The 8,698-nt window shown below is 43.9% G+C and overlaps 1 protein-coding gene across 3 annotated transcripts in view; it reads left to right on the top strand.

Moving 5' to 3' along the window:
• Positions 1–1,404: 1,404 nt before the first annotated feature.
• LDB3 (LIM domain binding 3) overlaps positions 1,405–8,698 on the top strand; it is a 197,083-nt gene continuing 189,789 nt past the window's right edge. The window contains exon 1 of one of the 3 annotated variants that reach the window (XM_084845328.1): positions 1,405–1,516. The gene's annotated coding sequence lies outside the window, so the exon portion shown is untranslated. The remainder of the gene's footprint in view (positions 1,517–8,698) is intronic. The other 2 variants (XM_084845330.1, XM_084845327.1) reach the window with 2 other exon arrangements.

Genomic DNA, 8,698 nt, shown 5'->3' with positions numbered 1-8,698 from the left:
TAGGATTGCGTGGTACTCACTGGATCATAGAGTCCAGCCTTCCCCAACCTGGTGTCCTTTAGCGGTATTGAGCTACAGCTCCCAACATTCCTGCCCAGCGTGGCCTTGGAAGGCACCTGGTTGGGGACAGCCGATATAGTCCAGTTCCCCATCCCCAAAGAGCCTGACTCTATCCTATACTTACAGTTTCTCTGAGAGGTGCCTGCCCAACCCTGGATGAAACAAATTCAGAGCTATCAATAGATATTAGTGAGGATGGATCAACCCCAGCCCAGGCCCCTGTAATTAATCCAGGTTGCTGGATGTTCAAAAATGAATCCAAATCTCCTAGTTTGGGTTTCATACTTGGCCATTATGGTCTGTGACTTCCCAAGTGACTTTTCCCTTTATGGATTTATGCACATGCAGGGGAAAAAACCTGTCCATCTGCAGACCCTGTCATGCATGAACGTCTTGTGTGTCTGTCCGGCCACATGGATGTGTTGGGAGTTGTGTGTGCCAGGCCTCCATAGACACCCTGACAGTCACTGCCTTAACAGAAGATGTCACTCCTAAAAGATTCTTAGCCATGGACTCCAGGGAATTGCAAATCACCATAGCCTCAGGGGTTATGTTAAAAGGATAATTGTGGACTGGACAGAAACACCCAGCAGAACTACATTTTTGTTTTTACCAATGTGGGGGCTCTGCTTGCTGTTGCTTTTCCTTCCATTTGACCCTTTGAAAATATTGCTGTTTTCAACCTTTTACTAGCATCCATGAGGGCTAGCATCTTGCAGAAACGATAGCAGACGTTTGGTACCCGAGGTTCTAAGGGAAACGTTTCATACCAGCAGCGTCTGGGGGAGTTTGCAAGAACTATTTCGCCCTGCAGTTTATAAGTGCACAGCCTCTGCTTGCAGCCCCCAATTCCGTACTGAACCACAGGGAAACAACTGAGAGGCTTATCTGCATTGCTGCTTCAGTTTGTCATTTGAAAGCAAACAACAGGACAGTGTATCAGCGCTCAGTGGCTGCTTCTATTCGTGAAAATGGTTTCATTTGAGTCAACACAGAGCCCTCTGCCGACTCTACCCATTCATCACGATCAGCTGTGCTTTATTTTATTTACTTTTCAGTTTTGCTTTACTGCCCCCTCCCCTCCCCTCCCCTCCCCTCCCCCAGTCTGTTTTGGCATTAAAACATCTATGCCAATTTATTTATTTATTTATTTTAAAAATCCCTGAGAGTGGCTTAGTCATTTTTACTATTACTCCTTGGGAAGGAAATGAATGACTTTCAATAGGGAAAAAACGGCCAGCCCAACAAGGTCAGAAGAAATAAAGCTGGAACATATCTGTGGCCAGCTGTGGCTTTAAGAGATCCACCTTAAGGAAATTCACGCCCTTCCCCCCTCCCGCCCTTGCCCTGAGTGAGCAACGTCAGTGGGGATGGCAGAGATCAAATACATGTGCCGTCGGAACTCCAGAAGGACCCACACGAGTCCCGCAGCGGATCTGCAGAGAGCTGCTCCCAGGTAGAGACGACCAAGCTGGTCTCTAGCTACTTCATTGTCATCTGTCTGGCTCCACTAACCCTCCTTCTAGCAGCCAAAGCCTTTCCCTCCCCATCCCTCCCCTACATACCACTTTGCACTGACTGCATGTTAACCTGCTGCTGCTACCGCCACCTCCTCTCTTTCCTTGCGGATTGTTGTCCCGCACTCACTTTCCCCTCCGCCTTGAGCGCGGCACACGCTCATTTTATTTCCTGAGGCTGCTGTCATGTCTGCATTTCATACTTGTGGCCTGTTGGGATATTAATCAGCCAAATGTGCCAGATAGGATTTATTGCAGGCCATTTGTTCACTAATCACACCGGATCAGCTTTTTTTATCCCGTTCCCACCCACCCGCCTTTCTGGTTTGCAACCACAGCGATCACCCTTTTTTTTCAGCCAGCGCTGTTCACAGCCCACAATTAATTTGCTTCCTCCCACCGCACTGCTCCCTTATCTAAAGCTACGTTTTATATTTATCACACACAGAGACCCCCTCTCCAAATAACAGGCTTTGTTTTAAACTGTTTTTATTGTATGTTGTACATCTCCCAGAGTGGCTGGGTGACCAGCCAGATGGGCGATTAATAAATTTAATAATAAATAAAAAAAATAAAAAGACTGGACCAGTCCTTTGGGCTAGTTTCCGTTTTAAACAAAACAAAACAAAATCTTTTGCATTCAAATTCCGTTTTTCTCCAAATTAAAATAAATGTTAAAATATTCATTAGAGAAAGCATTCTGCAATTACTGATGACTTGGCATTATTACCTTTCTGACACTGGCCATCTAGATGGCACCGATGCAGCCTGATTCTATCCATGTTTACTCAGAAGTAAGGCCCACTAATGACACTGATGGGACTTACTCCCAAGTTAGAGTACATCGGATTGCAGTTTTAAGCCCCAAATGCTAAAAGTACAGGACTACCATTTTTTTCTCTTTCAGAATGATTCTTTTGGCCAATGCTGCAACTACCTTTGTGCTTCTAATAGCTGCGCTATTAACACAATTGGTGGTTTTGTTTCCAACCCAGGAATTGTGTTGCCACCCCTCAATATCAGAGTGCTATGTACTTTAACTTGCACAGTCCATATTTCAAAATGCAAGCAGTGCTCTTACAGATGATGTAACAGAAATGGTACCCATAGCGAGAAGCAAAATCCAACTTGATATTGTCAGTAAGCGGTTCTTCAGATTGTCTCCTAATTTTTAAAGCCGGGATCACCAACTGACAGCTCCGATCCCCCATATAATATCCTCTTGCCCTATCACATTTTAATCAAAGTATGCTAAAAAGTTTGCCCACACTTTTCACTCATAAGAATTTTTTCTTTAAAGTTTTCAAAGTCATAAGAAATAGATATTCAGAACCTAGTTACATCTCTTTTCAGGATGTGTATGAATAATTCTGTATTTGCCTTTAGATGAGCAGTAAAGACTACCCTATTCCATCAGGCTTTTAATGCTGTATGTTTTGTCCTTCTTCAGTTTTAATGCCTCTCACAACATTTATTGAATCTCTTCATTTTTGCTCCATCGGTTTTTTTTGGTTTTATAAGAAGTTTTAATATTTTTACTGTACATTGTCCTGGATGCCTGGTGGGTGGAAGGTGTGATTTATAAATTAAATACATAATATATACATCACAGCTGAGCACAAATGATCCATGAATGTGAAGGCCATGTTGATAGGTGCTGCCAACTTTGATTATGGAGTCTCATTACTTGTCAGAGGCTCAGTTCGTGTAGCACAGCCTTCCCCAACGTGATGCTCTCCAGATGTTTTGGATTACAACTCCTAGCATTTCTGACCATTGTCTGGGATTGACTGGAGTTGAAACCCAAAACATCTGGAGGGCACCAGATTGGGGAAGGCTGGTGTAGCAAAATATACTTCCTTGCAGCCCCTGCAAGTTGGTCACCCCTGTTTTAAATGCCATAAAGCAGCAGGCCGAGGGGGAATTATGAGCATTGATGAAGTTGCACACTATTTTTGTCTGGCTTTACAACTAAGAACTGCTCATACACCAGAGCTGAGGGATCAGGTCCAACAAAACCTTGTCTCTTTAGCAGCTTAGGTTAACTAAAGTTACATACTGGCATCATGTAGAAATGCTTTCCAGCAATGTAACACTAACAACTCTCGATTTAGCAGTCTCAAACTGCTGACCCCTTGAGCAGCTGCTGTTGGATTTTATTCTAAGTAAAGCCTTACATTTTCAAATGGTCAGCTTTCCTCTAAAACCCATAATTCAACAGGAAAGGGGAGGGAAATAGCAGTTTTTCAAGAGAGGGTATCTGTATTACTCCTTTACCCTAGGGAACCGTAGTCCTGTAGGGGATAATCTCTTAACAGAATTCTCAGCAACCTCACCAAACTACCTCTCCAAACTACAACTCCCAGGATTCTTTAAGGAATCCTGACATGACAACTGTAAACCTGATATGCATGTGTAGTGTAGATAGGTCCTCCATAGAATCAATGCAAGAGGACTGGCAACTATTATTATATCAATTATATAGCATTTTGGCCTCAAAACTACCCTATAGGAAACTGAGGCTAAAGAGAATGACTTGCCTAAGGCCACTTTATAAGTATATAGCTGAGGAGGTACTTGATTTCTGGACTCTCAGATTAAAGTCCATATTTAGTACAACAGATAAGGAACCATTTATTTATAACATCTAAAGCCTTTTTCTGTACTCCCACATACCTTTCTACCCATGGGTTCAAGTGACTTATAATATTAAATATCATCGAAATACGTATCTATACAAACCATAACATTATTATTAACTCCAAAACTAATAAATACTTACATTATTGAGCTATTAAAAACAAGTGATCTGAAGTCTTGCGGGAACAGAAATGTTCTTGCCCTTTAAAACCAAAACCTGTAACATTGTTTTTTACACATCCATCTCCATCAGGGATACTAATCTTCCGCTATCTATGGATAAGTGGCAGAAAAAGGGATTGGGTTAGAGTTGTTCCCAATGGGCAGCAGCGCTTCAATCATTTGTCTTAACTCAGTAATCTTCAACATTTTCACATGCAGGAGCTACCTCTTAACTCAACCTGCAACATGGAATTCAATGTTCTTAATTTCGTAACATACCCCTCTTTCTCTAGGCATATCTACACTGTAGACCAGCTTTCCCCAACCTAGTGCCCTCCAGATATGTTGAACTACAACTCCTATCATGAAGGCACCAGGTTAGGGATGTACCAGTTTAAGTCATTCCTTCTTGCTAGAAAACCCTGGGAACTGTACTTTTGGAGGAGAGGTGTAGCAATTTCTGCCAGAACATTCTTAGTACTCACACCACATTATAATTCCCAAGATTATTTGGAAGAAGTCATGAAAATCAAAATAGTGTAGAACCAGCATAAATGTGTAGTGCAAATTTGCTCCCACTCGTCCCACCTCTTCTTTCCAGTTTTATTCTTTTAACCCCACCCCCCATGGTGCTCCTGGTGCAGCCCACATTTGCCAGCTCCAGATTTTTGAGGGCCCTTGGGCAAGACACCCTCAATAGGCCCCCTCCCTCAGTGAGTCTACGTTCTTATCACCATTGTCACCAGCTGCTACTGCCCCTCATCCTCTTTCTCATCCTTGCTCCCACTTGCTTGCTTGACAGGCAGAGAGCCAGTGAGCAAGTAGGCAGTGGCATCTACTGCTCCTCCTCCTCATCACCACCACCCTGGTCTGGGCCAGAGTGAGAGGCAGGTGACCAAGCAGGTTTCAATGGTGAAGAGGAGGAGCAATTCTAGGAGGCTCTTGTTCCCTTGGTAGATGCCCAGTCATGCCTACTCTTGACACCAGTTCTGGCAGCCCACCTTAGGCCCAAACCTTGGGTGTCCACAGGAATATTTGGGGTGGGAGGGAAGCACAGCTGCACATATACTGCATGCTGTTACAACATACCTGTGCTTTGTTGCTTAACATCACATTCCATGACATTTAGAAGCCTACACAAAGTAGCAGAACATCGTGGGAATTTGATAGCACTAATGCAGAAGTGTGTTACCCTCAAGCTTCACTCAAGAGGCATCAGGAACTCCAACAAAACTTTATTTGGAGTGAGGGATATTAAAAAAAAAAAAACCTAGATATTTTCTGGCATCACCACTACTATCATAACATTGATAACTTCACCTGACTTATCAGGAAAAGGGTTCTCCATATTCTAGAATGATTTCCTTCACTTTGGAAACCTTGATGAACACTCGGAAGATTAGAGAATAGCCGTGGAGTCTGCAGGGAGTGTCTTTGGTTGTTGTTGTTGTTGTTGTTGTTCAGTCGTGTCCGACTCTTCGTGACCCCATGGACTATAGCACGCCAGGCCTTCCTGTCCTGCGCTCTCTCCCGGAGTGTGCTCAAGTCCATATTCATTGCATCGGTGATGCTATCTAGCCATCTCATCCTCTGCCGTCCCCTTCTCCTTTTGCCTTCAGTCTTTCCCAGCATCAGGGTCTTTTCATGGTTTACATTTCTAGAGGAACCTGGACTGCTTACTCTACTTTTTATATTATCAACCACTTTTTTCTTCAGCCAATAAAATACAGCTTCTCCTCGACATGAATTTTGAACTGCAAATATGTTGTTTTGAAACTGCGCATTTTGTGCCTGGGTGTAGTTAAAAACAGAAATACCCAAAGCTCTAACAGTGTCAGAGAGCAGATCTATCATTTCTGGTGGATCTGTTAACCGAACAGTGACAAGGCATGGACACCAGACCTGGCCTCTGAGAAATCTGAATTCTAGGTCTACTCCTTTGTTGATTCTCAATGGGTACACCTGGTGTATGGACAATACCTTCCCATCTGTGACTGAAAGCCTCAGTTTTTTTCCCTGGCTCCCTTCATGCCTGTAATGGACCTTGGGCATGGTTAATAAATTAATAGGGGGTGAGCTTACCCACTCAGGTTGCAGTCCACCTTTAGACTCTGCTCTCCAGGCAACAACAAAAGACTGGGCACCTTCACAACAGGTTTCTTTATTACTACAATAGATGAGAAAATGCTAACTTTTGAGGAGTAGCATAGCACACTGCCTGAGCTCCAAGGCCTGTATTAAGAGAGGGAGAGGCCCCACCCAGGCCTCCAGAAGGAAAGAAATCAAAACTTGCAACCCCATCTGTCCCTCAATAAATTGCACTGCCACTCAGGCCAGCACTACCATCAGGCAGAGTGATGTGTCTCATTGGGCAGCAGATGTGGGGTATAGAGTGGCAGCAAGTTGTTGTATGTGACACATGGCCTGCCCTGTGTCCCTCAGCTAGCCTGCTGTCCTCAGGTGTGGTGGAAGATGCTGCCCTGCTGCCAGTGCTGAAGTGAGATTCAGTTGCTAGTCTGGGCAACTTCTGTGCATGAAATGGGGTGCCATCTTGTCCTTTGTCTCAGGCAGGAAAATATCTTGGCCCTGCTTCAATCAATCACACACACAATCTCCTTCTCTCAAACACAGTCACACACACAATCAATCATGCAATCAACTTAACACACACAATCACACACACAAACACACACTCTGTATCCCCCCCCCCCAAGCATCACACTAGGAGACTAGATTAGGTTGCACTGCAGGGTTGTCATACATCACTAACTCCCCCGCTCACAGCAAAATTGGTATAACAACACCAGACTATTTTGCAGGGCCAGCATAACCCACAGTCTCAGACACAGCCTGTCCTCCTACAACCTAGCTCAGTGGTCTCCAAACTTTTAAAAATAATTCAGGGTGCAATCCTATCAAGATAGGGGTCTGCCTCCAAACTCGGAGGTGGCTGCCTATCCTAAGCAAGGCAGGAGAGATATGGGCAGGGGGGATCGTTCCCTCGCCTTGCTATTTTTCGTTAGACAGCTGTTTTCAGCTGTCTAGTGGCAGAGGGGCCAACCGGGAGAGGAAGCTGCCGTACGACATATCCAATGTGTTGTACGTGCAGCTGCACTCTCCCGGCCCTGGAACGTCCCTTTTCAGTTGCTACGTGCTCCTCTTCTGAGCGCGGAGGACGGGGCTTCTTCACACTGCCTCTGATGCAGTGTGGACGAGGGGGGAGATTGGTTTTCTGGGAAGTGACCTCAGAGCGCGGGTTCCCGGAAATGAGCATATCCTATGGCCCTCTAGACAGCGTCTAGTGGCCATAGAATTGCTCCCTTATTTTATTTATTAATGGTAAAAAAAACCTTTTTGCTCTCACTAAAAAAAATATTAATGATAGTATTTTTTAGTGAGAGAAATGTTATTGAATATGCCTCATTATTTTTGAAAATCTTGGTTTAACACTTTGTGATATGGTGATTCAAAGGTCTGGTTCTAAGGTCAGTTTATTCTGATACTTGGTTTTAATGGCTGCCATAGCTGAAAAAGACGTCTCACAAAGATACATAGATCCACATGGAAGAAGTGCATCACTGGCTGTGCTTACTAAATCATGACACTCATTTTTCAGTCCCATCCACTGATCACGCCAGGATTTTTGTTGAAATTCAGCTAGTAAACTTCCATCTTCCCTGATGTCAACCAATTGTTCTTGCAAACTAATCGGAAGGTGTTGCATTTTTGTTTTTGTTTTTAACAAATGGGTTCAAAATCCACTGAAATTTTTTGTTTGGAAGATTTTGTGTTCTGAAATTTTCTGTTTGGAAGAACAGGTTAGAAAATTCCATTTCCAATTTTTTAAAGTGTGCAGATATGAGAGTTTTTATAGGTGATACACTTCCATCATTTTCAGCAACAAAATCACATACTGATAGAAACATTTCTGAACATCCATTTTCAAAACGCTCTCTCCATAGCATGAGTTTCTTTTGAAAAGCAGTTACTTTCTCACACATTGTTGAAACGTCACCTTTACCTTGAAGGGACAGATTGACTGTATTTATTTTTTCAAAAATATTTGCAAAAATATTTCCTTTGGCCGTGCCACGGCTGAGTAAGCAACTGTGCCCTCTTCTGCTGTGCCTGGCAGAGACTAGTGCAGATGCTGTCAGTGGCTGCGGCAGAGGCAGGATTGGACTGAAGCCAAGAGAGAAATGCCCTGGAGCTTCCCTCTTGGCTCCTGTCCCATTATTGACAATGGTAGCTCATCGGGGCAGCAGGAGGCTGCTCAATTATCAGGTGGCTCGTGCACCCCGATGAATCGTCTTGTGCAC

Source organism: Heloderma suspectum, chromosome 3, assembly GCF_057233095.1.
Source record: "Heloderma suspectum isolate Gila_16-S chromosome 3, 16-S_ref, whole genome shotgun sequence".
Classification (NCBI taxonomy): domain Eukaryota; kingdom Metazoa; phylum Chordata; class Lepidosauria; order Squamata; family Helodermatidae; genus Heloderma; species Heloderma suspectum.
This window is presented reverse-complemented; position numbering and strand designations above follow the sequence as displayed.